The sequence below is a fragment of the Heloderma suspectum genome, chromosome 5, assembly GCF_057233095.1.
Source record: "Heloderma suspectum isolate Gila_16-S chromosome 5, 16-S_ref, whole genome shotgun sequence".
Lineage (NCBI taxonomy): Eukaryota > Metazoa > Chordata > Lepidosauria > Squamata > Helodermatidae > Heloderma > Heloderma suspectum.
The window spans coordinates 55,003,156-55,028,306 of record NC_139462.1 but is presented as its reverse complement, the minus strand read 5'-3'; the positions used below and the strand labels follow the sequence as shown (position 1 = coordinate 55,028,306).

The window sequence follows — 25,151 nt, the reverse complement described above, 5'->3', positions numbered from 1 at the left end:
TATACCACCCTATATCATTAGGATCTCAGGGGGGCATACAGACAAATTCAATGTAAACAGTGTAAAACAATAAATAATTTAAATATCTAACAATGTATTAAATCATTAAGCTAGCTAATACCAATTAAAAATCTAAAACAATAAAACAGGGTACAAACTCAGGGAACATTGACTGCAGTGATGCCATATATGTAGCCTACCAGAATATGTCTGGTAGGCTACAGTGTAGAGCAGCATTACCCAACCTGGGTCTGTCCAGAGGTTCCAATCTACAACTCCCATCAGCTCCAGCCAGCACTTCCAGTGGTCAGGATTGATGAGAGTTGTAGGCCAAAACATCTGGAGAGGCCCAGGTTGGGGAAGGCTGTTGAAGAGGAACAGACTGAGTCCTGATTGTTTAGCCCCACTGGGAGAAATCAGGTGGCACGTGGCAGGAACCAGCAAGCTCACTCCTGCTTCATTCACAACAATGCAGCTTAAAACACAAAACAAAAGCCTGGATTGTTGTTGTGGTATGCAAACTGGGCTTTTGTGTTTCCTAAGGTGGACTGGGTTCCTGGTCGACAGCTGGTTGGCCACTGTGTCAACAGAATGTTGGACTAGATGGACCCTTGGTCTGATGCAGCAGGGCTCTTCTTATGTTCTTATGTTTATAGGACCATGGTTGGAAAGATCGTGGCAGAGTCAGTGTTCAATCAGGAGGCTTTCTCGTCTATGACCCAGCCTCTGAGCTACAACTGTATACAAGCCCTCTCTTGCATTCATAAAATTCTAGCAGCAAAGATTATTGTTAAATGAGTTGGGGGGGAAAAAAACTAGATTTGGTTCTTGAAATAAACTTTCAATTATAGTGTTAGAAACTCATCCAAAAATGTAGAATTGCCTATTTTTTAATTTGCAACAAAATCATCTTGCTGAAGAATATGGAGGTGGTTTCCCCCTCCCTGGATCCTAAGCCTTTCAAATTAGTAATATAATACTTTAGGTAGATCAATAGCACAAGGCCCCTAGCTGAGATTGATTTTGCTCCAGTGGGATTCTCAACTCATTCATCAAAAATCATTGTGCCCCATGCCATAATAGTCTTTTTTTTCCCAAAGAACAGAACAGCCGATACTTAAATTATTTCTTAACGTGTTTTGTTGTTAAAGTTATACTCCACCTATTTATTCTTAGCTAAAATCTCTCCTCTTGAGTCATTTGATGTAAAGCTAAATTTATTTGCTTGCAATTGAACCACAGCCCACATTTACAAGCAATCTCTTTTATGCTTGCCTGTGAAAAATCACATTTTAACATTTTGCAACATAATCTATGCCTATGATATTAATTCTTCCCCTGCTGGCCATAGTCCAACTGTTTATTACATTTAGACAACAGCATCTGGCCAATAATTGCTTCAGTTCAGCACCATCCCTATTTTAAAAACTTCAAAAATGTTGTTGTTGTTGTTATTATTATACCAAAATTCAGATCTGCACTTCCCAGACTAGTTAGTTATCAACTGGCTTTCATACTTCCCTGATGATTCTAATACAGTTGTTGGTTCAAAAACCACATCAAAAGACATTTGAAAACGTATGTTTTGGGTGGTGGTGGTTAGGAATGCATATTTTGAGAGCAAATAATTTTAAAATACAAATTTTGAACATGGTGATTTTTAATAGATGTTAATTTTAAATTAATAATAATAATAATAATGTATTAATGAAGAAACAGAATGGAACAGGCTTATGGGCGAACACATGTAAAAGTGACACAGACCAGAAACAGAGTTATTTGTGTAACTCAAGTGTTGTATATGGTTCGTGACATAACTGACTGAACACCATGCCAGTGGCTTCCAAACAGACATGTGCAGGACAGGGCTTAGAACAGCCTGGAGATATCTTCAGATTGCTCTAGAATTCATGGTGCATGCATGTAGACTCTAACACTGCATTGTAATGTTAGGGAAAGTCTACTTATTACTACTGAGCACAAAACCCAAATGATATAACCAAGCTTTATATTCATGTAGACACTACCAGTATTTCATCCTTTCCCAACAGTTCCATTAAAAACACATTTTCCCAGGCCTTTTTACACTTGCTAGAGATTTTACAACTCTGAGAGAAAAAGCCCAAATTCCCAAAATATTTTATAAGGTCCAACTATAAGACTGAACAGTGAAGTTTTATATCAGCCTAAGACCTAGTCTATGTCACCAAAGGCTGGGTTGTTCATATTTTTCATAATGAACTCCACCTGGCTTGTGAATCATCCTCCAACATCAACTATACTTTGGAAGCACAGCAGGATAAATCAGCCAATCAAATGAAATTATTGTGCACAGCTGTCTCTTGTTCAGGATTTCCTCAAGCAGCTAACAATTAGGATTATAATGTTCTGCATCTTTCTGCTTTAGCAATTTTTTTGGCAAGTGCTTTTCCTGATGGAGGCTTTTCTTTTCTTGTTGATGAATAACAGAATTGTCAAAGTGATAGTTGAATCAGTTGACTCTTGATACCCATGTGATGCTTTGCTTGGATCTGCATAGGGGTCAAAGATAAGCACATTGAAAGGATTCGATAGTTCTATTACCAAGGGCAAATCACAACCACTCGTCAACAGTCCTATGTATATAGTACCATTTCGGTAGCAATGGTGCAGCATGGGCTTCAATTTCTATGGCCTTTGAAGAGGGCTGCATCTCACTGCTTGACCCAAGTAAACTGAAATCCTATTGCACTGGCGCAAGAAGCCTAATGCCCCAAAGCATGCTTTGTTACCACTGGGCAATTTACTTTTGTATTTCACCATCAAAATATAAAACCACAGAAATGGAGCTGCAGTTATATATTTCATGATCATCGCCCTATAGGACCACTGCAGTTTGGAACAAGTTGCCATCGGAGGTCTGCCATGCTCCATCATTGCAGGCTTTGAAGAATGCCTTGAAAATATATTACTTTACCGTGGCCTTCTCTTATATGACTGCTGTTATTGCTGTTGTTGCTGTTGCGGCTAGTTTTACTGTTGGCTTTTATTTTTGTTTTTATTGCTATGTTATTGTGTTCATGTTTTTATCATTGTTAGTTTTAAATAAAATAATAAATACACATTTTCTGAGAATGGAAGTTATTAATAATAATTATAAAAATGTGTGATAATTGATTTATTTAGCTCCATGGTACCGTGTATTGTGGTTTTTGTAAGCATACAGAAGGAAAGATAGGTTACTACAATAGAATATAGGGGTGGGTGGATCTGTCAGTTTCTCTTTCTTTCACATTTGATTTTTTTTTACCAAGTTCTTTCTCTCCCAAATATGCCTTTTGCCAATTTTAATTCTTATAAAAAAATAAACTTAAATGACATTCCTGCCCATCTGCATCTCCCAGATACAGCATCAGGTATAGATAATATTACATGTAGAGGACCATGATGTGCCTGCCATATAGCTGTTAAAGATGGGGAGCCTCTCAGAAAAATAGAGGTGGCAACCCCAATTATGTACTAACATAGTTAAATGCACAGAAATTCAAACCCAGACTTCTAAAAGCAGAGCACTCAAAGCCCTGGGCCTGGATGGAGGCATCTGTCAGTTTTGGTTTCTCTCACATTCTTCTTCTTTTTTTTAATCTCAAATTCTTTTTGTCCAGAATGGGGAGAACTTTGTAAATTTGGGTAAGTTCTTATCAAAAGTTAAATGAAATTCTCGCCCATCTTTAATAGAATAATAGGGGGTTCTTAAACAACAACAACAACCTAAAAATAGTGTGAATCTCTGTTTCCCAAATGAAATTATTTCCCAAATGAAATCTTTAAAATTATTTTCAGAAGTATCTAAATCATTAGTCTTTTTGCAATGGAACAGTGTTAAATATGATGTCAAAGGCAAATTCAAACTTAAATACTTCTGATTCTTTCAGTGTGCTATCGGCTCACTCAAATTTCTGTACGAGGTTAGTATAGTGTGATCTATACTATGTCAGTTCACTAATGAGCAGTGTCAGGACTTCTTCAGTATAAGTTTACTACATTGTCTGAATACTTCTGTCAATGTACATGTTTGGGACATAGTCCAATCAAAGTTGCTGAGCTTAATGCTTAACTCTCTTCTACTGAAATTAGTGGAGTTAAAAAGTGCATAATTTTTGCAGAATTATACTCAAAACTTGTCAAATTTTGCATCGGAAAGATTCTAAAGAATATGCTTAATTATGCCACTGACTCTTAATCAATGGGAGTTAAACTGTTGCACCCACCCTTCTCTTTGCCATTACTTTTTTGTAAGACTGCCATGTCACAGCGATTTATTGACCCAATTACTTGATTAAAAGTGTTGGGCTCAATGAAAATATTGGGCCTGATTAACTGGGCTTTGCTCCCACATCATTCTCCAAGTAGCCCTTCAGTGTTAACCCCTGGTTGCCCTTCTTGCAGTTTTCTCCTTTGCATCTTAGCCCCTGCTCATTTTGGCTGGACATCATGGGAAAGGGTGAGCACAGTGAACATATTGCCAAGGCAGCTTTGGTTAATGAGGCAATTGGAATAAGCATATGACAGGGCTGCTAGCACTAGGATAGCTGACCAAAAAGATAAGAGAGACATGAGTAACTGCTGTCCCCTGTTTTCCTGTTTTGTTTGGGGTTTCCATTTTACATTGTCAGAGTAATGAAAACAAAGTATGTCTGTGTAAAAGTGAATCAAGCACAACTAGGGATGTATGGATTTTGTTAAACCCATTCTGTGTGTCATGGATTGTTAGTCCTTTTTCATTCCGTCATCCACTCATTGAAATATATATATATATATATATATATATATATATATATATATATACACACACACACACACACACACACATATACACACACATACACACACACACACGAATTTCATTCATCTTGCTCTAATTCCCATTAGCATTAACTTTCAGCAGTGCTAATGCAAATTAGCACAAATCTCCCACAAAAGTGAAAAACGCAGAATCCATGTGATTCAGAAAAAGCCACCCTGCTGTGGAATCCACAGGTCAGGTTCACAGAAATCTGTTCATCTGAATCTGTTACGGATTTCTCCAACATCCCTAAGCACAACCATAGCCCTCTTCAGAAGTATCCCTCATGTGTTAGTGAATGTGTGAAGGGAAAGTGGGGTCATGCTGACTAGCTGTATGCCCCGGCCAAGGTTTGGAGGTGCCGAGATACTGATAAGCCAGATCCAGGTTTGCTTACAAGTAGGGATGTACGAAAGTCACTTACCTTTTTGATGGGGTGATTCGTGGTGGGGGGAAGGCACTCTGCACCTCCCCACGAAATCCCAATCCGGCCAGCTCCGCTCCGCGGAGATTCACGGACATCCTCGGACATCCGGCCACTGGGCAGCCTGCAGGTAAACAGAAAACAAAAAAACACCGCATACACAAATGGCAGCAGTTATGGCGGCCGCCATTTGCGTTCCCTTTTTTTTGCTGTTTTAACTTACGTAAATATTTACATAAGTTATTACGGCGAAAAAAAGAGGAACGCAAATAGTGTAGTGGGCACTATTTGCGTTCCTTTTTTTCACCATAATAACTTACGTAAATATTTAGATAGGTTAAAACAGTGAAAAAAAGGGAACGCACATGGCGGCCGCCGTAGCCGCCACCATTTGCGTAAGCGGCTTGTATTTTTTTTTGCTTGCCATGTTAGGCTACGTAAATACTTACGTAGCTTATCACAGCCTCCGCAGGGATGCAAAAGGCGTCCCTGTGTTAGCTGTGATGAAGAAGCGAATGGCGGCCACAGGGCAGCCGCCATTTGCAAGTCAGTGCAGACGGCAGCAGGTAAGTGCTCCATTTCGCGCGCCTTTCATGGGTTGGGGGGGGTGGGGGCTTCGTTCCGCCACAGATTTCGGTGGGCTGCATGCACTGGCATTCGGCCTCACCAAGATCTGTGGTGGAATTCTCTGACATCCCTACTTACAAGGAGACTTCATTGAGTACTTACAGCACACCAGCGTACCCAATGGTTGGATCAGACAGCTTCTCTGAACACAGAGCCAAGGGGTACAATGGGTTTTGTACCATGCATGTTAGAATGAGGCAGCATAACAGCAGTAAACGTTAATTAGCATTTATCTGCAACTTTCCCAGCACAGACTATCAGTACTTGTTCAGAAGGAAAACAATCAAAACTTTCCCAGCACAGACTAGGGGTGCACGAAAGTCACTTACCTGGTCTTGCAGCTTTTCGCGGTGGGGGGGAGGCGCTTCGCTGCTCCCCCCGCAAAGTTCAGCCCGGGGGTGGAGGCTTCCCGCCTCGCCCAGCCGAAATTCAGGCTGGGGGGGAGGCTTCCCGCCTCGCCCGGCTGAAATTCAGGCCGGGGATGAGGCGCCTCGCCTCGCCCGGCCGCGAAATTAAAAGTTAAAAAAAAAAAACGCCCCCGTGATAGGCTATGTGACGATTAACGTAGCCTATCACGGCTAGATTTGCAAAGTCAGCCATGATAGGCTACGTAAATCGTCACGTAGCCTATCACCGGTGACTTAAAAAAAAAAAAAAAAGCGCGTACGCAAATGGCGGCCCCCATAGGGAGCCGCCATTCCCGTTCCTTATTTGGTCGCTGTAGTCTACGTAAATCTTTACGTAGACTACAGTGAAAATAAGGGCAACGCAAATAGCGTTGCCCTTATTTTCGCTGTAGTCTATGAAATCTTTACGTAGACTAAAGCGACCAAATAAGGAACGGGAATGGCGGCTCCCTATGGGGGCCCCCATTATCCGTACGCGCTTTTTTTTTTTAAGTCACCCGTGATAGGCTATGTGACGATTTACGTAGCCTATCATGGCTGACTTTGCAAATCTAGCCGTGATAGGCTACATTAATCGTCACGTAGCCTATCACGGGGGCGTTTTTTTTTCTTTTATTGGAATGGCGGCGGCGGCAGCCAGTCGAAAGACCGGCTGCCGCTCCCGCCCCGGACGAAGACCCGACGAACCGCCGGCCGGACCCGCCGCCAAGAGGGACATTCGCCAAATGTAGGTCCCGTCCCAGGGGGGGGGGTGCGGGGGGCGGGGGGGTGCGGAGAATTTCTCCCCGAAACTTGTTCGGGGGGCCGAACACGTTGGCGCTCGGCCCCCCGAAGTTTCGGGGAGAAATTCTCCGCCATCCCTAGCACAGACACCTGTAGCTTAGCATAAACAGAGTCTCACTTTTCCGGCACATCCTAGGCCCTGATAAGATAAACAGTAGCTCGTTAGCATTGAATGTGCTGAGGTGGCGATATCGACCTTTGACTTATCTCACAAGCTCAGAGGCCCACTAGCAAGGAAATTGCACTTAATAATGAACCAAACCAAAGCATTATGGATCTCTAGGCCCCCCTAAAACTATAGGTGACTTGGTTACAGGCCTGGGGCCATTACACTAGCACACCCCAACATTACTCATGCCAACTAGCCCCACCCTGTGACATCCACACATACAGCATAAATCTCTCCACAGAGAAAGGCTTTGCAAGTACATTCAAAGGCTTCCATGTCATCTGAAATCCTGCACAATCAGCATTTAAAACTTGCATCTGGGAAATCTGATTAGGCCAAGGTCCTCAGATGCTTGGATGGGTGTATGCAAATGTTAAGTATTTGCTGGAAACAAATAAACAAAACCTAGGTGTAACCCAGTGATTCCTACAGCAATCATAATGTGTACCGCTCCCTTATTTTCAGCTTTAACTTTAATCTGGTTGTCGTGTTTCCAGAGTTTGAGTCTAGCAGTTGCAGGTTCAAGGGTCCAAGAGTTCTGAGGTGGTCAGCACAAACAGGTATCAGTCAAAAGGCAAGGTCTCAACAGTCCAAGTCACAGCAACAATGTTCCAAGGCAACACAGCAGACAAGGGGCAGGCAGGAGGAGGGTCAGAGTCCAGTCCAGGCATCTTTGGAAGCAGACAATGTCAGGACAGGTGCAGCTCCCACAACTGGGTTGGTGACCATGCTGCAGGCCCCAGAACAGGTGTACTCCCAACCCACATCTCAGCAAGTGCCAAGTGAATATCAATAAATGCAACCATGGGATTGGCTAAGCTGGCTGTTATTTGGGCCTTGGGGATCTCCTCCATGGGGTCAGGTCATGCTTGGCTGTTCTCCAGGCCATTTGGCTCAGAAGAGCTGGTTGGAGCAGAGAGTTCACAGCATAGTTCTCTTTTGTCTGCCTATCACCCAGTGTTGCAGTCACCAATTAGCACCCCTGGGGTCAGAGGTCCGGTTTCCCCAGTAGCAGAATCTGATTCCATGGCTGGGTTACCCACAGGAACTTCTGCTTCTCCTTCAGTGATGCAGGTTGCTACTGCCACTTCAGTTCCTGAAGCTCAGGTGACAGTCCCAGATCCTTATGCTTCTGCAAAGGATGCCATGGTTCTGTATGGAGCCATGTCTACCCCTTTGGGATATTATCTGGATATCATCTATAAATGCTGTACAGAATATCTCGGACTGGCATGGCTGGGTTGTGATGAATACTTCAGGGTAAAAGCTGCATTGAACAGTGATTTGAAGTGAAGGAGTCTGAGTTGTGACTTCAGTTCATGACTCCAGCCAGTTACAGGGGACAGGGCTTGTAGTAGGCATATCTTATTTCGACCGCCCCTTCTGTGGCTTCCCGTGGGTCCATGGGGCAGGTGGTTCAACACTGTTTCCTCTGTTGGGAGTCAGCCCCCAGGACAATATGCCAGGAGTCTGTGTCAGTTCAGGCAATAGTGCTCAATTTGTGGAGGCCCCCAGCCATTTTCTGGGGGCCCTAGAGGGAGGGTTTTTAAGGGGAACAGAGACAACCAAGCAGGCAGGAAACTTCTCCCACAGGGGCCAGCTCCCAAAGGGCCACAGCACAATTAGGTTAGAGGTTTAGGCCCAGTTTTTGAGGCAGTACCCAAACAGGGCAGCTGCCACATTTTGTTAAAAGGTTTCAGTTTGAGTTTCTGCATCATTTTGAAGGACCTCAGCTGCCCTATATTTCTTGGGACCAGCATTCAGTCTGTGGCTTGGAGCAAGTGGTTCATGATAAAATTAATAAGGAGGTGCAGGTGGGGCAGGCTCAGTCCTCTCACCTGCCTATTTCCCTCTTCCTCTCCTTCACCATAGTTTTCCAAACCTACTAGGTAGCAAAGGGGAGGGGAGATGGATAAGTAGTGTGAAGGCTAAAGCTGAGGGATGCTTCTAAACTGTTTCTGCATTGCTGACAGGAACTTGGGTACATGCAGTTTTTTATTCCTCCTGACTCAATGACTGGGAGACATGGGGAAAAAAATCAGTTACTAGATTGAAGTTGAGGGTTGTGTCTAAACTGTTTCTCATTCTGCAGTGAAGATTTCTGAGCATGCATTGCTAATTCTCGATAATTTCTGGATTCTATTTCAGCAACTTTGTTTGCACCTATACTTTAAAAAAGAAGAAGAAGAATGTCCAGGGACACTATCGTGGCCATGAGTGGCTCCTATCTTTAATTCAATACAAAATTCAGCACAAAGAAAGTCAGAATATTATGGAGTCATGCACCAGTGTGTCATCCTATGGAAAATAAGTGAAGCCAGATTGTCCTTGTATGCCATGTGTCATTAAGGGTCCCATTCACATACATATATATACTGACCTGTGTGGGATCCACTTCCTTTGTGTTTTCCTATGTAGTTGTGATATGCATGTAGATACCACAACTGTATGAATGGGGCAGCTGTCATGCAGCTGAGCCCGCTAATAAATAGGCACAGCTGCCAGCAAAGACCAGAAGGGAGGGAGCCTACAGCCAAGGATGATTAAAAGGGCTTATCTCAGCCACACAGGATGGTGGCAGCAAGAGGGGATGAAACTGAACTAGGACATTTGGAGGCCAGGCCAGGCCAGGCCAGGCCAGGCCAGGCCAACTGGTGGCTGCAGTTCTGAAACTTCCAGCATGGTGGAAACTTGGCTGTTCCCTCCCAGCACCTGAGGCTGTCACTGACTGGTGAGAGAAATCCAGAGCACTGGACTAAAAGGATTCATAGAAGAGGACTGGGGGGCTTGGCGAGCAGTCCGGGAGTGTCCCACAGCCACCCACTCCTCACTGCGACCAGCCTTTTATACACAAGATGGGGGCTCCATAATTTCCATATATTTAATGTTGCACAAAATGGCAGCTGTACAGGGCCATTTCCGCAATGATAGAGGCCTAAGTGTTTCTGAGGCACATGCCATTAAACACTGCCTCTATCCTTTTAGTTAACTCTTTGGTTGTTACTTGGCACAGTGCCTTGCACAAAAGCTCTATTTGCTTTAAGTAATCTGAAAGGAATCCAGATGGGTCCATGGGTCCTTAGCAAGCTACACAAAACAAAGAGGCAACACATTTAGTGGTCATCTGTTCTCTTTGTGGATAAGACTTTCCAATGGTAGTCCAGACCCTGTAACAGGTTAATTTCTCCCTCTATACGTGCTACAGTCCCAATAACTATCAGTCCCCCAGCTAATTCCATTTGCATTTTAAAAAGAAGGTACATGTTAAATGCAAAGATACATTTAATGCCTTGTCTAATTGGGTTGAACATCAGGGTTTTTTATGGTTTGCTTTGCTTCGTTGCATGCTTGCTTTCTGCCATTGTAAGCTATACAGCCAGCAGAAAAGGACTATGTAAATATTCTCTTTCATGCTATAAAAAATAACATAAGTTTATTTTATTTTATTTTACTATGAATAGTAGGTTTCTTAAGTATAGTTGTTTGGTTTTGTGAGTGAACCTCTGTGAACTGAAGTGGTCTCAGATGGCCTCTTTCTCTTAAGGCCAAAAGGCTTCTATTTCTCCAGAATTCCAGGATTCACCCATCTACACAGTGTCTGTTCTCTTCAAGATTGTCCTACGTCCTACCCCAGTCCTAATAGAGGCTCACATGACTGGCCACTCAAAGCTTTCTAACAGGAAGGCATACAATGTGTAAAATCTGAATGTGTTAGGAAAAGTGATAGGGTAGATAAAGCAGCTTGTGTCTGCCATAGCAAGAAGTCAAAGCAATTCAATCTCTGCATGTTTCCAAGGGAAATCTAATTAAATAGCATGTCTTCAACATTTTGCCCATGTCAGATCAAGTACTTTCAACATATTACAATTTTGGCATGGAGCAACACCCCCGCCCCAAATATAGGACTGATGTGATACCTCTGCTGCTTAGTTTCTTATGTCTCCTTTTATTTTGCTATTCTCACATGGGAAAACTAATGAAAAACAACAGAAAACCCATCTTTGGTTAAATATGATTCTCAGTTTATTTTTGGAGTTTAGGGATACATCATGGCATAGCATTTCTGTCACATGCAAAGACCTAATTTTGAAGTCTTCTGCAGACTGGAAGGCTATTTATTTTTTCTTATAATGAAAATACAAGAATAGGATAGGAATTCAATGAGTGATTTTTATTTATTCTGGCACCTACTTTAAATATGCCATTTAGCTGCCAAGAAAGGAACACAAACAACCTTTCTTTCTCCTCTCTTCTTATTCATAGCTGCAGCCATTATATGCATACATGGCACTAACTAACTCACGCTATATGTGCGTCTGCACGCACACAGAGTGTGTGGAGTGCTTTAAAACACATAGCAGTAGTGAAAATATTGTTGAAAGAAGAGATACCAAGAAAACACACACACTGCTACACAATTTCAAACTGTTAATAATATATTAAAGATTTAAAGCCAAATGAAAAATCGTATGCACCAAGTCACACAGTTGTGATAACAGGAAGCAGGAAGTGAATGAATAAATAAATTACTTGGGCAGGCAAAGAACAAATCCACAGAGATTGGTGGCAAGTGGCAACGTATTGTCAGAAGACAGCTTCAGGCAAAATAGGTGGAAATCACAAAGAGTAAACATGAAACACAGAAAGGGAAACAACATTTCAGGAGAGGAACAAAATCAAAAGCCTAATAGTTACTCTGATGGGGATAAGCTGACAGTGCACCAAAAGAATTAGGATCTAATCAATCCAGAGGGCTGAAACTCTTTGGAAAGGAGTGAATCAGAAAAATGGAGTAGTGTGTGTGTGTGTGTGTGTGTGTGTGTGTGTGTTGGAGGGGGATTCTATGGAACAAACTGATTTTGAAGAGAATATTATGTTCCTGCCAAAACTCTCTTGACACAGAAAGTGAAAGACAGACAATTTCGACGTATACATGACAGTCAGGTCATACCCTCTTCTGTATGCCCAGATAAGGATGTGACTGTTTTCAAGACAACCTGTTGAAAACATGGCATGGGATTGTACCATTTTCTTCAGAACAAGCTTTGGAAAACCCCGTTTAAAAATAAAAGCAGGCTCAAGTAATTATGGGGAGCACTAATCTATAAAAACAAGGGTCTTGTGGCACTTTAAAGACTAACATACGTGGGGTGAAATCCTATGCATGTTTAGACAGAAAAAAGTCCTATAACTCCCAGCATGCCCCAGCCAGCCATGCATCCCTATTTTGGCATAAGCACTACATCAAATGCATAGAGAATTATCGAGAGTTTCAGGTACATATACAGTACACATGGTAGGAGTGTAATCTATATCGTAATCTGTAAAGTGATCAAATTAACATGCCAAGAATCTAATTAAAAACTTTCATAAAAATGGGCACTAAATGTCATAGATTACTTCAGCCTTTACTTTCTTATCAGATTAAAAAGCAGGAGGTCTTCTTAATAGATCATCCTCCAGTATTTTAAATGGCATCCCAAATAAGGACTCAGATGTAAGTCTTTCGGAGCAGCAGGATCTTTCTCTCACGATCTCTTCAATGAAATCCCAGATCTCCTTTTCAATTCACAGTGACTTTCCTCCTACTGTGGATTAGAGAAGTAGATATGTTTTCCACCAGTACAAAAGAACTGACAGTGCTTTAATGAAAAGTCAGGTGGCTTTTTTCTATTCACAAGCATTTGAGCAACAGAGTAATGCCAATTGGGAATGCATGAAATCTGTCTCTTTCTACAGATACTTTCAACTTCCTGTGCACTGACATTACATGTTCACTACACTTACATGCAAGAGCCGATTCTATTCATTATGTTCCACAATGCAATGGATAGTTTTCCAAAACCAATTTGTAACATGACATGACAAGTTGCTTTTCAAGTCATTTGTCATCACCTAACAACAGATACTCCCAAGTAAAATGCTTTAGGAGTACTTAAAGTTCCTTGCTGGACTTTGACCAGAACATTCAAAATCCATCCATGGATTTTTGCCAGGATAGCTAGACCTATGAATCTTTGTCTTACTTCATCGAGTGATGAGCAAGCTCCCTTTTATTTGATTTGGAATTAGTGCAGGTAAAAAGCTGACTTTTTAAATGCTAGCTTCTCTTTTTGCTTGATGACCTATTTCTGAATGTTGTGACATTCTGATAATGTGCCGAATTGTTGCACAATCAACTTAAATTGGGAATCTTGTTGAGGACATTGATTTTTCAAGCTGGACTTTAGATATAGCTGTAGATTGCTCATACTGAATGCAATGGTGGCCTCATTCAGGTGACTTCCACTTACATACCCTTCCTCTTCCTCCTTATGTCAAAGGAGCAAAGTGCAATCAATTACACAGAGAAAGAGAGAGCCAAAACAGACATTACTTTAGTTTAAAGACAAAGCTAGCAGCTACAGTTGCAATCAAAATTATTCAACCCGAATTGCAAATCAGGTCTATTGTCAAAATTTACAGACTTTCAGCTGTTTGCAATGAACAAATCAAACAAAAGCAATTGAAATAGCTCAACACAACAAATGCTTCAAGTGGTTTCCCCAAATTCAACTGAAAATGCAACTTATAATGATTTCTCCAGTCTCAAAATTATTAAACCTCCTGAATAGAATCCCTCACAACAGCACAAATATGCAAAACAGGTATTATCTCAAGCACAACTGATACAACTAATCAAGGGCTTCATTAGTTGAACCAGGTGTGCTTGAGCTGGAACACATGACATACCTGAACTGGCTAGGGGTTTGTTGAGTGTCACGGTTGACTGCATGTGAGAAATATGGCTATGTCAAAAGAATGGTCCAAAAAGTTAAGAGAAGAGAGCATCGCCCTTCACAAACAAGGAACAGGATACAAAAAGATAGCGAAGGCACTGAATGATCCTAGAGACACCGTTGGAAGCATAGTTCACAAGTTCAAAGTTAAAGGAACAGTGGTTACACTACCTGGATGGGTCAGAAAAAGGAAGCTATCAACGGCTGCAACCAGATTTCTGAGAAGGAAGGCTGAGAAAAACCCTCAAGTGACTGCAAAAGACCTGCAGCAAGACTTGGTGGCAACAGGCACTGAGGTTTCAGTGAGCACAGTATAGCACGTACTAAACGCAGAAGGTTTCCATGCCAGAACTCCAAGACGTACACCACTACTACTGACCCAAAAGCACAAGAAATGTCAGCTCCAATATGTTCAAAATCATATACAGTCAGGGCCAGAAATATTGGAACAAGGATAACTATTTTGGCAGTTGGCCTCTGTACACCACCACATTGAAGTTGAAAGGAAACACACCCAGATGGGAGTGAAGTCAGGACTTTCAGCTGTAATTCAAGGGGGTTGACAAAAGTGGGGCACTAACCATTCAGGAAGGACAGCCAGTGGCATACACATGGCCCCATCATTGGTGGCTCATAAGTAATGGAACGAATGGCTGACAAGCAGCTGCATGGCCAGTTTCCTGGGTACCCTATGACCAATCAAGCAGATAAAAAGCCTGGAGGTGGTTCTGAGTGTTACATTTGCATTTGGTAGCTGTTCACTGGAACTCCCAACGTGAGGTCCAAAGAGGAGTCCATGCGAGTGAAGAAGGCCATCATTAGGCTGAGGAAACAAAATGAACCCATCAGAGAGATAGCAAAAACAGTGGGAGTGGCCAATTCAACAGTTTGGAACATCCTGAAAAAGAAGGAATTAACTGGCAAGCTCAGCAACAGCAAAAGGCCTGGAAGACCATGAAAGACAACTAAAGTGGATGACAGCAGAATTCTGCTCATGGTGAAGAGAAACTCTTTCACAACATCTAGCTAGGTCAAGAACGCTCTTGCAGAGGTTGGCATGTCATTGTCAACATCTACAGTCAGGAGATGGCTTTATGAATGTAAAATAAATACAGAAGCTTCACAACAAGGTGCAAACCACTGGTAACGCTCAAGAACAGACAGGCCAGATTAGCTTCTGCCAGCAAACACCTAAAAAAGCCTGCCCAGTTCTGGAATAAGATTCTTTGGACAGATGAGACCAAGATTAACTTGTACCAGAATGATGGGAAGAGAAAAGTATGGAGAAGGAAAGGAACAGCTCATGATCCAAAGCATACCACATCATCTGTCAAAAATGGTAGAGGCAGTGTTATGGCATGGGCTTGTATGGCTGCCAATGGAACTGGGTCACTGGTGTTTATTGATGATCTGACTGCTGATAAAAGCAGCAGGATGAATTCTGAAGTGTATAGGGCTATACTTTCTGCTCAGATTCAGCCAAATGCTGCCAAACTGATAGGACACCGCTTCATCTTGCAAATGGATAATGACCCAAAACATACAGCAAAAGCTACCCCAGAGTTTCTCAAGGCAAAGAAGCGGGATGTTCTTCAATGGCCAAGTCAGTCACCTGATCTCAACCCAACAGAGCATGCTTTTCACTTACTGAAGACAAGACTGAAGGCAGAAAGACCCACAAACAAGCAGCAGCTGAAGGCAGCTGCAGTGAAGGCCTGGCAAAGCATCTTGAGGGAGGAAACTCAGAATTTGGTCATGTCCATGGGTTCCAGACATCAGGCAGTCATTGACTGCAAAGGATTTTCATCCAGGTATTAAAGGCGATCCTTAAGTTTGACATGATGTTGGTTTGTTCCATTACTTATGAGCCACCAACAATGGAGGGGGGTATACACTGGCTGTCCTTCCTGAATGGTTAGTGCCCCACTTTTGGCAAACACCTTGAATTACAGCTGAAAGTCCTGACTTTGCTCCCATCTGGGTGTGTTTCCTTCCAACTTCAATGTGGTGGTGTACAGAGAGGCCAACTGCCAAAACAGTTATCCTTGTTCCAATATTTCTGGCCCTGACTGTACATAAGCCACAGAAGTTTTGGGATTCTGTTCATTGACCTTCCAACAGGGCAATGATCCCAAGCATACCTCACATTCCACCAAGGCTTGGTTGCAGAAGAAGTCCTGGAAGATTCTACAGTGGCCATCACAGTCACCTGACTTGAACCCCATAGAAAATCTCTGGTGGGATTTGAAGAAGGTGATTGCAGCACACAAACCCAAGAATTACTGAACTGGAGGCCATTGCTCATGAGGAATGGGCTAAGATTCCTCAGGAATGCTGCCAGAAGCTGGTGTCTGGCTATGCATCTCGTTTGCAGCAGGTCATAACAGCAAAAGGGTGCTCTACTAAGTACTAAAGATGCTTGCCATGAAGGGGTTGAATAATTTTGAGACTGGAGAAGTCATTATAAGTTGCATTTTCAGTTGAATTTGGGGAAAACACTTGAAGCATTCGTTATGTTGAGCTATTTCAATTGCTTTTGCTTGATTGGTTCATTGCAAACAGCTGAAAGTCTGTAAATTTTGACAATTTACGATTTGCGATGCGGGTTGAATAATTTTGAATGCAGCTGTATATGTTTGTTTTTTCAACTCTGCAGTAAGTGCAGGGCCCCCAATTCAGAGAGGGGGTATTTAAACCTCCCCTTGCTATTGGCCCAATCCAGATTGCCCCCTCTGTGCCTACAATTTCTTTTGCAAAGTAGACATTATGTTGTCAACATTCGCTTTACACCTACAACATAATGGTGTACAGCAGCCTTTCCCAATCTGACACCCTCCATATGTTTTGGACTATGACTCCCATCAGCCTGAGCTAGCATGACCAATGGTCTTGGAAAATGGGAGTTGTTGTCGAAGACATCTGGAAGGTACTAGGCTGGAGAAGTCTGCTCTACAGTCATGGAAGTCAATAACCCCTTCATGCATTATACATGTGCAGGGAGCTCCACATGATCAAGGGTCAGGGAGGCTGACATGCAGCTGGTCATGCTCCTGAGGTTGTATGGCTTTCCACACCTCACCTCTGATGTCCACACATCAGGCATGGATTTTTGCATGGGGAAAGCCTACGTGCAGTAACAGGGTTCTAGCAAATATATTTATACACATAGGATTTCATCATCTTAAGATCATCTTCAGATGTCCTCCTCTGGGTGTCCCCACCAAATGAGATGAGGTGGGTAGCTACTAAGGAGAGGGCTTTTTCATTGGTAGCACCCCAGTTGTGTAATTCTCTCCCCAGAACGTGCTGCCTGGCTTTTTTTTTTTTAAGGCATTTATATCCTGACATTTTTTTTCTCCAAGGAACTCAGGGCAGCTTACATAATACTCCTCCTCCTCTCCATTTTATCCTCATAACAACAACCCTGCGAGGTAGTTTGGGCTGAGAGTCTGTGACTGGCTTAAAGTCATCCAGTGACCTTCCATGGCTGAATAGAGACTAGAACCCGGATCTCCCAGCTCCCAGTCCAACACTCTTGCCACTACACCACACTGACCACTGGCTGGCATTGTGGTCTTGTTGTTTTCCAGGTTTTTTAGTCCTTCAAATTTGTTTTTAAAAGTGTCACTCTATTTTTAGGTAGAACTTTGGTTCTATTTTGTCTTGAACATTTAAGGTTTGATTGATATTGTATTATGTAGTATTTGGAAGTTTAACTTTTGTGAATTGCCCAGAGAACTTTGGCTATTGAATGCTATAGGAATGTAGTAAATAAAATAAATTTCCGCCTGCAGACACTCATGCCTAACACAGAGATATTGGGAGCTGGGCTGGGGAACCTGTGCAATCTTCAAAATGGGCCCAGCAGCACAGCACACTGCCCCTTGATCGCACCCTTCATGTATGTAATATGTGTGTGTGTGGGGGGGCACAACAAGTTGTGCACATTTGCACCAGCCAACCCAGAACTTGTTCCTTCAGTTATTCTCCTGCTTCCCCACAACTTCCTGCCTCTTTGCTCTGTCACTCCCATTCACTGAGCATTAATGGACTTTAACCGGTCATTCTGTCCACTAACTCTCTTTTGTCCAAAATCTCAGACGCATTCACAGTGATCAGACAGCAAGCTCACAACATTGCGAGCGGAGATGGGTTAAAGAAGACGCAGACAACAAGCTTGGGTTGAAAATTGGGCCACATTTATTGAAATAGCTGCAAAGGGGTAACTAGGACGGGCATCTAACTGTGTCAGCGGCTAGCTGGCACTTCTTGGGCGAAAACACACCCAGCCTGAGGGGTGGCGGTGATCTCGCCATCCCTCCGGACTGCCCCTTCTGGGGGAGGTAGACCTTCCGGTGTCACCCCCAACCCGGTGCTGCGAAACACCTGGGTGAGTGAGTAGGGTTGTTCTCCCAGGCAACCCTTATCCCCCCGCCGAGCCGCACAACCCGTTCGGGGGGCCTCAGGCATCACCTGTCACCATAAGGTGCCTCTGCATGCACACCATCCCTACTTTCCTGTTTTTGCCCGTCCTAGCCGCCACAGGAGTCACAAGCCTAGAGCTTGTGAAACTCCCCCCACCTGCACAGAAGAACTTCCCGCAGGCCCCTTTGCAGATCAGACAGACATATGTTATTCACTAAATGAGACAGGTGGACACCGTCCCACCTGTAACGCTCCCTCCATGTCCACAGAATTCCTTGGTGGGTGATGAATCCAACACCTCATTCACTTGGCCATAAGCCATTTCTCTGTGCACTTTTGGACGTGCCCTGCCGCTGGCAACGTCATTCCAGTCCTTCCCATTGATCCATGGGAGCAGTGAGGGCTGCAATAGGCTACTTCCGACCAGGTATGCCGGACCACCTGCATCTCAACCAAGGCCTGTACGATTAGGTCCTTGCCTGGCTTACAGCCGACATCATTCCTCTCAATGTGCAGCACCTGGACCTGCGGAGGAAGACTGACAAACTTTGGTGGAACAGAGTGAGGAGGGGACTCCCACCGCCTGCCACATCTGTGAAGCCACTGGATCCTAATGTGATGGGGTGACAGAAGCTGATGTCTGAAGACGACATACAAGCCCTTCGTGCAGCTCCAGACATCATAACATGCCCATGTAAGAGCACCCGTACCGGCGTACGACGAGTCTGCTGGTCTAAGGAAAAGCACATTAGGCAAGCAAAGTAAAAATTGTGTCAGGAAGAAGCAGACAACTTGTGAACGCAGGCCGAAATGCTGTGAAGCCCCATTTTCGAATGTCCTAACGTGCCTGAGAGAGAAACCTCCAGCGGCTACCATGGAGACTGCTTCAATGAAACAACAGTGGGCTCTGAACTGCAAATTACCTAGGCCTAGCGGGGTAAAGCTAATGTAGAAACTGCCCAAATTGCCCTTAAGTCAACAGTAAGCTGTTGAAGTGATAAAACGGAGGCCCCTCCTCAGACCCGTGGCATTCCATAAAACCCATAAGGTGCCGACGGGGCCTAACCCATTGACTTGCGTTTGGTCGTGGGTCACTGCCGTGCCCTTGCCATACTGATCAGTTAGATCACCAAATACGTAAATGGGTTACATTGGGCCAGACCTGTACCTTGAAGCATATCAAGGCCCTCTGGGACTAGTCGGCCTTGGGAGCCCAGAGCAACCCTGAATTCCTAAGGAGGGGGAGTTGAAGAAGGCCATTAAGGCTGCTAGGTGGGACAGGGAAACGTCTTGCTGGAAAGCTGAAATGGAGGGCCATTACACCCAGAGCCCGAAAGGGGTATCTGGAGAGAGAGGGTGGCTAATTTACTAAAGCAGGCAACATCTGTGCCCAACACTATATTACATGCCGAACCCTAAAATCTGACATGGAGTCAGTGAATCCCACCGTTGTGGGCCGGAAGGCTAGATGGCCAGCTTGCGACTTATGGTCCCAAATAGTCTGTTGTTCCTTAAGGAGGCGTGAAATGTGGCCACTGATCTATAGATATGGGTCATGAATCCTAATGCTGAAGCTTTGCCTAATGTGCAGCACACCCTACCTGCTCTGTCGCAGGCGGCTCCTGTACGGAGAGCCATGGAGTGCAGACTGGCATGCCTGGCTTCAGTATCCCGGTCCGCTGTAGTCCTGCAATGATGGGATCTGGGAATGGAGCACCCATGGGGCTAAGGCCCGGAAGACGTTGAACTAATTTCATGACAAGGCATCGACAATTGGGTTTGCGTAACCCAGCACATAGTGGACCCAGAACCTGATGCTGTAACACCGACTCTGGAGTATGAACACACTGACACATGACATGACCCTCCAATTTCAGGAGGATGGAGAATGAATAACGTGGTCATGTTGTCATACTGGAGGGGGGGGGGGTTACTGACTTGGCTATAAGATTATCTCAAAATGTGCTTGGCGGCGGCAGCAGCCTCCACTCTACAGGCCACTACCCACAGCACGATCGGACCTACCCTAAGAATCTGAAACCCCTTGGAGATAGCGGCAGAACCATGTGAATCCGCAGTCCGGCTTTGAGGAGAGGCTCACGCTTCCGGAAGGAGGTGCCATTAAAGCACTACTAAGTTGAAGCCTTGCCTGATGTATAACTGCTTGGCACTATGCCTAAAGGACCTGAAAGTTGTCCAGAGGGAGGCGAGAATAACCCTAAGGGTATTGGATTGGCTTCACCGAATGTTGATGTGGGAGACTGGCCCTCAGCCTTTTGTGAGCTAAGAAACACAGAGGTAACAGGAAAGGGGGAGCAATACTTGCGTTAGGTCAGAACTTTGACCACCGTCTTTGGACTCCATGTATCACATGCCCCTCAGGGACCTGTGGATGGGATCCCAGACCAAGACAGCTGCCACATCGAAGAGGAGTGTCACACTGAGCAGAGATGATCAGGGATCTCATGATTAACTGACTGGCCCTCCAGGAAGAGGTTACGAATCAGGATAAACTCCCTAGAGGATTTCCTGGGCACCATTTTGAAAAAGGGATATCCTTAGAGTAGATAACGGGGTTTGGAAAGGGGGGGGGGCTAAAACCCTTCCACCAGTACTGCCTTGTTAACCTCTCCTGAACCTGTCAATGCCTGGCGAGGAGAAATGTCGCTTACAAGGTAAGGATGGCCTATGCTGACGGCTAGAGAAAAAGGGGGGGGGTCCCTAGAACCGAGCATAAAACCGTGTTCTAAGTCAAGACGCGTTCTAACTAGGCATGGGCCATCCAGAGCTTCCTATTGCCTCAGCTTTTCCAAGGGGACACTACCATCCCCAGGCATTGGGCAAGAGGTGCATGAGTGCTAACTGCTACAAGGGAGCACTCACGACTAGGGATGGGGGAGAATTTCTCCCCGAAACTTCACGGGGCCGAGCGCCAACGCATTCGGTCCTCCGAAGGTTGTTCGGGGAGAAATTCTCCGGCCCCCCGCCCCCCGCCCCCCACCGGGATGGGACTTACCTTTCACGAATGTCCCTCCCGGCGGCGGGTCCCGGTGGCGGTTTGGCAGGTCTTCGTCAGGGGCGGGGGCGGCAGCCGGTCTTTCTTTTATGGGGGCCGCCATTTGCGTACACGCTTTTTTTTTTTTCCCAAAGTCACCCGTGATAGGCTACGTGACGATTAACGTAGCCTATCCCAGCTGACTTTGCAGATCTAGCCGTGATAGGCTACGTAAATCGTCATGTAGCCTATCACAGGGCTTTTTTTTTTTTTTTACTTTTCTTTTGAAGTTCGCGGGCTCTTCTCCCTGGCCTGAATTTCGGCCGGGAGAGGCGGGAAGCCTCTCCCCCCGGCCTGAACTTCAGGGGGAGAAGCGAAGCGCCTCCCCCCCACCGTGAAAAAAGCTGCGAGACCAGGTAAGTGACTTTCGTACATCCCTACTCACGACGGACACTGCACGTGTCCCGGGCATATGTGCCCTTGGGACTTTACTCCCGGCACAGATAGCAGTGCTGAAGCAGCGGACCCGCCATCGGCCGAGGGCCAGTGCGGGAGACAGCCTGGTGAATGTGGCCACTGCCAGATCCATCGCTGAACCCGGCTGGGAAGGAGTCAAAATTGGAGCGAAAGGTGCTGGTCCAACAGGTCCTTGCGCAGAGAAGGGCAATGGCGACTCTTCTGCGAAAAGGCCTCACATGAGCCAGTCACGCACCTCCTCAGGTGAACGTCATTACGAGAAGGGGTAGCCCTGGTGACAGTACAACTCGCCAAATTAGCGTAGGGATCTGTTATGTCTCTTACTTGGATGCCCGAGCGGGCGAGGGCTGGCGAGGGATCCTAAATTAATCCAGCAAAACCCTATAAGATGCTGCGTTAGGCGGCTGGGGTTACTGGGGTGTGATTGACGGAGCTGCAGGTGGCCCGGGCATCGTATAGATAAGCTTAAGCTAAGCTAAGGTAAGCTAAGGCGGCAACCCACGGCTCTGAAGGTCACCCTTCTGGACAACTGGGGCGAGGTGCAGTCATCTCACCCATATCCAGGGCAGCCATGTCCTGGTCCCCGGGAGCAAGGGAGGCGATGCCACTTGCAGTACTCCTGACGGAGATGCCCCATGAGGGCGGACCGCCTCCAGCTGTGGTGTGTCACCTAGGCGAAACTCCAAGGAGGAGGATGTTGCTTGGATTACTGCTGAAGCTGAAATAGAAAGAAGTAGCGAGCGTTGGTTCTGCTGTCGTGTTCGCTTAGGCTGGACCACTGGGGGGTTTCTTAGGCCTGGCCGGGGATGGGGGAGGAGATCCCCGAAGAATGCTCAGCAGCTTCCAGATGAGCAAGAATTGACACCCGAACCGGGTCTGTTTCATCCTCAGACTCAGAATCGGGCCTTGGCAGTGAACTGTTGGGAAGGGGAGACGGGGCCCTACCTGTCCCGTTCTTTCAACCTTGGCCTTTCTGGGGGGGGGGGGCATGATGTAGAAAGTGTGGTGATCTTGGCACGACATTGGCAAGAAGAAGCAGGGGCTCGGGTCCCAGGACCCAGTCCAACACACCCGCCGCCACTCCTAGAAGTAAATGCAGGAGGGGTCAGAGCACATAGCAGGAGGTTCCAGTGAGCTACTCACTGGGCACCCCGGGCCGGAGAACAGGCAGCAGTGCCGCCGCTACCGCTAGACTGGAGGGACACCCTCCGCGTCTGGTAGCGGCTAGAGAGGTAAGCGCAAAACATGGATCCTTTTTCTGGCTCTGCAGGGGTTCAGATAGGGGTTTTCTAACCCTACCAGGAAATGCCAGGGACTGGACATGGGACCTTCTGCATGCCCAGCAGGGGCTCCAGCCCTAACAATGTCACTGGAAAGGAGACTAGAACCTGGGTGTCTCAAGTCCCAGTCCGATGCTCTAGCTACTACCACGCAGTAGGTTTGAAGAGGGCACAATTGCCAGCTGCTGCAAGCCCGGTGCCAAGAGGCGCAGCAAGGGCCCGCGGCCACGGGAGCCGCTCCTGAGCGCAGCGCCCCCAGGTGGTTATTTTTGTTTTGTTTTATTTATTTGTGTGTGTGTGTTTTGTTTGTTTGTTTGTTTTTCCTTTTCTTTTCCCCCTTTGGGGGGGGGATGCACATGCTGCCGCCGCGAGCGCCCGGAGGCAGCAAGAGCCGGTGCCGATTTCCTTGGCGCCCGGGCTCGTGCGACCGCCAGAGGGGTGGGCGGGCACTCAGCCGCCGTCCCGGCAGGGGGCAGACCGACCTCCACCGCACCCGGGCGTGCGCAGGCACAGCCGCCATCACTGTCGCCAGGGCGGCAAGTGCCGGCCGAGGGGCAGCGCACGCCCACACGTGCTCCAACCACGAGCACCCGCGACCCCGGGGCCACGGCAGCTAAGGCACACGTGCCCCCACAGCGAAGACCGGCAACCCCGGGGCCGAGATGGAGCGGGCGCTCGGCTGCCGGGAGCGCGGGCACCCCAACAGGGGAGCGCTGTGGCTGAGGGGGTGGCACCTGCACACAACCGCCCGAGGAGGCAAGAAAGGGGGGAGCGAGGGCAAGCCTCGTCCAGAGTGGCTGCGCTCGAGGAGCAGGGGCAACAGGCGCCGCCCTTGGGAGTGCGCTGCTGGCGCAGCGGCCAACAACCCCTGCCAATGTGACAAGTGCCGGCCGTAGTGGGGGCGGCGTCCGAACCCAAGCGCCTCGGCCACGGCTGCCTGTAAAGCTGGAGCCGCAGCAGGCACGCCGAGCCCTCAGGAGCGAGGAGAAGGAGGGGGCGGGTGCGCTGACACCGCAACCGCTGGGGTCCTCGCATGGGAACAAACCAACGTGCACCCCTTCCGCGAACACAAGCAAACCCGGAGCCGCAGAAGGTGAGCCGAGCCGTGGTAGTGAGGCTTTTGGGCGCGCTGATAGCACATGGAGTTCAAGTGGCTGGAACGACGTTGAAGCCGGTCTCCAGCAGGCAGGTGTCCTTCATTGTTTCTCGGCGGAGCTGTAGTTCTCTCTAGCTGCGTCGAGCCAGAGAGCTGAGATTGGGAGGGGGAGCTGAGTTTAAGGCAGCTCAGCCTGCCCCTCCCTGCATGGTGGTGCCACTGGGGTGCACCAATCAGAGACCCCTACGTCTTGTCACCCCACCCGCCCGCAATGCCCCCCCCTTTCAGCCAAACAAGCTGGCGCCGGGGTGAGGGCATATGTGTTTGGTGAAGACAGGCTGAAGAGTCAAGGAGAGGAGAATCCAGATCAAACTTCTGGTGTGATAAGGCTCCGGTCCTCAGAAGAGCTGGCCCTGTTTGGCCTAAATTTTTATGCGAAAAAATCATAGAGGCCATATAACCAATACTCTAGCAATCTGTGGTACTGGTCAAAGAGGCTACCCAGTGGTCTCATTTGCAGAAAAGCTGCCTGTATAGATCAAGGTTCAAATCTAGTGGCCACGTATGCCTGTGTGAAATGGAAAGTAAGTCCCAAATACACTGTTTCAACATGACAACTGGCTGCTTTACCACAACGCACACCAAACATTTCACTTCCTTGATGGATGGGGACTTGCACTGGTGCATCTTCTGCATCCTCCCGAAGACCAACCCTGTCCTCATATTGCACGGCAACTCGTCATTACCACATTACATAATATGTAGGCCCCACTTCACTACATGGGAGATTACTGCTTACTCAGAGTGAATTACCTCTAGCTACTGCTTAAAGGAAAGCTTACTGATCCTTAAAGTGTATTTAGT

At 46.3% G+C, this 25,151-nt stretch overlaps 1 long non-coding RNA gene across 1 annotated transcript in view; it reads right to left on the bottom strand.

Annotated features, from left to right (window-relative positions):
- Positions 1-1,646: 1,646 nt before the first annotated feature.
- Positions 1,647-25,151, bottom strand: part of LOC146343895 (uncharacterized) — a 50,139-nt gene continuing 26,634 nt past the window's right edge. The window contains exons 2-3 of the long non-coding RNA XR_014792571.1: positions 5,250-5,373; positions 1,647-2,531 (exon numbers count right to left, since the gene is read on the bottom strand). This is a non-coding gene — a long non-coding RNA (uncharacterized LOC146343895). The remainder of the gene's footprint in view (positions 2,532-5,249; positions 5,374-25,151) is intronic.